We start from the raw sequence: 5,428 nt of genomic DNA, 5'->3' as shown, positions 1-5,428 counted from the left end.
CTCCAACACTTATTGCTTTCTGATTTTTTGAATTGGGCTACCTTTGTGGGTGTTAGGTGGTACCTCATTGTTGTTTTAATTTGCATTTCTCTTACCCATATCAATAGAAGAAATAGACAAGGTTATCAAGGGACTACCAACAAAAAAATCCCCTCGGTTCAGCTTTTGACTTCATCCTTTCTCCCATTTGCTTTAGCTGTTTTACAATGAAGGGCAAGTTTCAGTTTCTTCCGACATTCACTCTGATCTTTTCTTTTTAATGACTCTTTGCTTTCTTCAAGTGTGATGTTCTTGTTATTCCACAGTTCATCGGGTCTTCTTTTATACGTGTTTAGTGCCTCAACTCTGTTCTTGAGATTTGAGTGGGATATAGTCAAGCTCATATTTTGGCTCTCCTGGACCTGTTTTAATGTTTTTCATCTTGCTCCTGAACTTACATGTAAACCATTGGTGGCTGGTTCCACAGTCAGCCTCTGTCTTGGTATTAAGCTTTTCCAATGTCCCTTCCCATAGATGTAGTCAATTTAATGTATGTGTATCCCATGTGAAGAAGTCCATGTGTATGGACTTTTGGTAGCAAACTTTGAGTTGTAAAAAGAAGTTTTAAGGGTGAAGAAGCTATTACTCATGTGACTTCTAGCTTTTTTCCTATCTCCAAAACCACATTTTTCAACTACAGTTCCTTCTTCTTTGTTTCCAACTTTTGCGTTCAAGTCGCCAGTAATTATCAGGCATCTTGACTGTATGTTTGATTAATTTCAGACTGAAGATATTGGCAGAATTTTCCAATTTCTTCATCACTAGCTTTAATGACTGCTGCATAAATGTGAATAATAATTATATTGAATGGATTTCCTTGCATGCAGAAAGGAATTAACCTATCACAGACAGCATTGTACTTCCAGGTAGATTTTGAAATGTCCATTTAAAGATGAATGCAATGCTTTTCACCTTGATTGTTTCATTCCTGGCATAGTAAAGTATGGTTTTCTGATTCAAGATGGCGATGGCCAATACCAGTCCCTTTCAGCTCACGGATGTCTAGGATATAGGTCTTTATGTGTTCCATTTCATTTTTGGCAACTTCAAGTTTTCTAGGTTTGTACTTCGTCCCCTCCAAGTTCCAATTACTAGGTGATGTTTGTAGCCATGCCTTCTCATTTTTTGTCATGTCCTATCAGGAAATCAAGTTTCTGAAGGCTGTACTACTTCATGCTTTATGCCATCAGCGTCTTTATGGTCCACTCTACTTTGAGAAGGCAGGTCTTCCTCAGTCATACTTTGAGTGCCTTCTGAACAATGGGACTCCTGTGCAGGAACTATCTCTTACAAGGTTCTGCTTCTACTCATGAGGTTTACAGGAATTATGTTTCAATGCTATCCTTACGGTTTTCAGTGGCTAATCCTTCTGGAGGGCACTATTGCCTTTTGTTAGTCTGTTCTTAGTCTGGAAGCTCTGCTGCAACCTGTTCATTTTTGGTGATTTTGCTTGTATTTAAAATACCTATGACATAGCTTTCAGCATCACAGCAATACACAAGTCACTACAGTAAGACAGACAGACGTTTACTCAGTAGCTTTAATTTCTTTTTGTTTAAAAGTTCTTTTAATGATCATTTATGCTATTCATTTTACTACATATTGCCTCATGTCTTATAAGAGTATGAGTAAGTTTTATAGATGTACACACTGCATGTCCAATATGATTATGAAATTTTGAAAATCAAGGACCAGTTGCATGTGCTATGTTTTAGACACGCTTTCAAGAACTTCACATATAAAAAATCATTTTGATTTTAAAATGATTGCTTGCAGTTGTTGTTACTGGCTGCTGAACTTGTTTTGTCTCACAGGGACTTTATGTGCAAGAGAAAAACAACATGGACTAGTTTTGGACCATCTTCATGATCACTAGGATGTTTGAGTCTGTTGTCTTAGCTCTGTGTCCTTCATTTTTACTGACGCCCTTTACCAACACTGATGGCTTTTTTCCCTAGCAATTGGTCTTTCCTGATGACCAGTCCAGAGTAAATGAACCGAAGTCTCCCCATCCTCACTTCTAAAGAGTATTCAGGTTGTATTTCTTTTAAGACAGATTTGTTAATTCTTCTGGTACTCCATGGTATATTCACTATTGTTTGTGAATACTGCAATTCAAATGCAATAATTCCCATTCTGCCTTCATGCTTCATTGTCTAACTTTTGTATGCCTAGTGATTTTACAAACATTTACCAATAAGGAAACAACATAGAGAATTTAAGTGACTTGACTAAAGTGGGAAACATTAATTTACTAAGGGAATGGATTACAATTATAATCTAGGCAATCAGGCTATACAAGACATCTTCTTAACTACTAAAATCTGAATTTTTATTTATCTCTAGAAAACAGGGTCTCTTAGCTGTTTATGTGTAGTGTGTTGAGATAACTTTAGCAGTCTGGAGAAATATACTTTTTTTTTTTTTGCAGAATTAATTGTTTAATCCAGAACACTTCAGTTTCCCCATTAAACACGGTGTTAAACGTGCCTACACACAATTTTTCAGAATGAAATCCTTCTGGATTTCCTTAAATTTTTATAAATATGCATTCCATGAAAAAATTTCAAACTTACTAAAATATAATGATAAAGGGTAGCAGGCGGGAAACCTCTTTCCTTGCCTTTTTTTAGATAATCATTTTATTAGGGCCTCATACAACTCTTCACAATCCGTACATACATCATTTGTGTCCAGCATATTAGTACATATGTTGACTTCATCATTCTCACAACACCCACTTTCCACTTGAGCCCTTGGTGTCAGCTCCTCATTTTCCCCCCTCCCTCCCCACCCCCCTCTCCCCCTGAACCCTTGATAATTTATAAATTATTATTATTTTATCATATCTTACCCCATCCGACGTCTCCCTCACCCACTTCTCCACTGTCCGTCCCCAAGGGAGGAGGCCATATGTAGACCTTGTCATCTGTTCCCCATTTCTCCCTCACCTTCCCGCCACTCTCTCCACTGGTCCTGGGGGGTTCATCTGTCCTGGGTTCACTCTATTTCCACTTCCTATCTGTGCCAGTGTACATCCTCCGGTCCAGCTGGAAATGTAAGGTAGACTTGGGCTCATGGTAGTGGAGTGGAGGAGGCTTTTAAGAACTAGAGGAAAATTGCATATTTCATCATTGCTACAATGCACTCTGACTCATCTCCTCCCCGCAGCCCTTCTGCAAGGGGATGTCCAATTTCCCCCGGATGGGGCCTGGGTCCCCACTCTGCACTCCCCCTCATTCACAATGTCATGATTTTTTTTTTTTTTTTAGTCTTTGATGCCTGATACCTGATCCCTTCACTGCCTTGTCATCTTACAGGCTGGTGTGCTTCTTCCACGTGGGCTTTGTTATTTATCAGTTAGATGGCCCCTTGTTTATCTTCCAGCATGTGGGACCCCAGATTCTATGTAATTTGACAGCTTGGCACCATCAGCTTTCTTCACTGCATTTGCTTATGTACCCGCTTTGTCTTCAGCATTCGTGTCAGGGTAAGCTGGTGTGCTTCTTCCTTGTGGGTTTTGTTGTTTCTTAGCTAGATGGTGCCTGTTTGTCTTCAAAACTTTAAGACCCCAGATGCTGTATCATTTGATAGCCAGGCACCATCTGCTTTCTTCACCACTTTTGCTAATGCTCCCCCTATGTTCTCAGTGATCGAGTAGGGACAGGCTGGTGTGCTTCTTCCGTGTGGGCTTTGTTGTCTTTCAGCTAGATGGCTGCTTGTTTATCTTCTGGTGTTTAAGGCTTCAGGTGCTATATCTTTTGGTAGCCAAGCACCATCTGCTTTCTTTATCACATTTTCTTGTGCATCCATTGTCTTCAGCGATCGTGCCAGGCAGGTGAGCATCTCAGACTGCTGAATTGTTAGAACAAAGTGTTCTTGTGTTGAGAGAGTACTGGTACAGGGGCCCACTGTTCATCTGTTTTCTTAAACTTCAACCTATAATTATATGTACATAGATCTATTTCCCCCTCGTCATATATAAATATATTTACACCTTTATAAGCCTGTATTTACATCTCTATGACTACCCTTTGCCTTCTACTTCTTTCCTCTATTTCTTTGTGCTTTCCTCTTGTCCCACTATCATGTTCTGCCTTCATTTGGGTTTTAGGCATTCCTCTCAGTTACATTGCCCTTGATCCAGCCCTGCAAGGCCTCCCGCACCCTCCTTGACATTGATTTTGGATCACTTGTTGTTCCCTTGTGCCTGTGCTTACTAACACCCTCTTCCTTTCCTCTGCCTTCCCTACCCCCATGTTCCCCGGATCTGTCATCCCATTGTTCTCTCTTCTGGCTTGTTTATTCCGCCTATCCCTTCCAGGTAGACATGCTATGTACCATCACCAGACTGAGTGCAATGAAGCAACAACAGAAAGTAAAACAATGGCTACAACTACAACACACACACACACACACACACACACGCATACATGTATAACCGTATGAATAGTTCAGGGTCTGTTTGTTTTCCTTCACATGTGCTTTCCAGTCAAGTCTGATGGAGTGCCATGCCCAAGCATCACCTCTATCCCTGGGGACCTCACCACTCTGCTCCCCCCGCTGCTCTGATGCATGCCCCCAGAGGCTGGCGTTTGGCGTGGTGAGCTCATGACGGGCACAATTCCTGCCTTGTGTCTCCAGTGCTGTCCAGTGGTGTGAAGGGTCAACGAGGAACGCTGTGTCCCGTGGTGGGGCCGGCCCCATGGTCATCTCCGTGCATCGCTGTTCTGAACAGGCACATTGTCCCCAGGGCTCAGAGAGCCAGGATGTGCTCCACTCTTTCCATTTCTTCCCCTTCCCCCCTCATTGTCTCACATGCACTCCGACCAGACCAGTCCCCCTTCCCCTCTTCCTGAGCTTCAGCTTCAGTGCTGTCCTCTGAAATTAAATCCCCCTGGGGGAGGGTGGTGCTGTGCACCCAGTTGGTAATGGGGCCGACCCCTCAGGCCTCTCCCTTGGTTCCTTACTTCATATCAGTGTGTTCCGTTCCTGTCTTGGAGCTCCAGGTTGAAGTCTGGTCCCTCTTTCCCTGTGGAGACACAATTAACAACCTCCCCCTGTGTGGTTTAGTGCCCTGTTCCCCGATTTAAAAAAAAAAATAGGTTTCATATCTGTAGAACAAAATGCATAGGATTGTGACAAGAACCACATATGCTCACAAGAACACTTTGTGTTTTTATAATAAAAATCCAGCATTTTTTGATGCTCACCTTCCTGACATGATCACTGAAGACAAAATGGGTACATAAGCAAATGTGGTGAAGCAAGCTGATGGTACCCAGCTATCAAAAGATATAGCATTTGGGGCCTTAAAGGCTTGAGGATAAACAAGTGGTCATCTAGCTGAGAAGCAACAAAGTCCACATGGAAGAAGCACACCAGCCTG

Source organism: Echinops telfairi, unplaced genomic scaffold, assembly GCF_000313985.2.
Source record: "Echinops telfairi isolate 266 unplaced genomic scaffold, ASM31398v2 ScPeMD7_7427;HRSCAF=8465, whole genome shotgun sequence".
NCBI classification, from domain to species: Eukaryota; Metazoa; Chordata; class Mammalia; order Afrosoricida; family Tenrecidae; genus Echinops; species Echinops telfairi.
The sequence above is the reverse complement of the archived record's forward strand: the minus strand, read 5'-3'. Positions refer to the sequence as shown.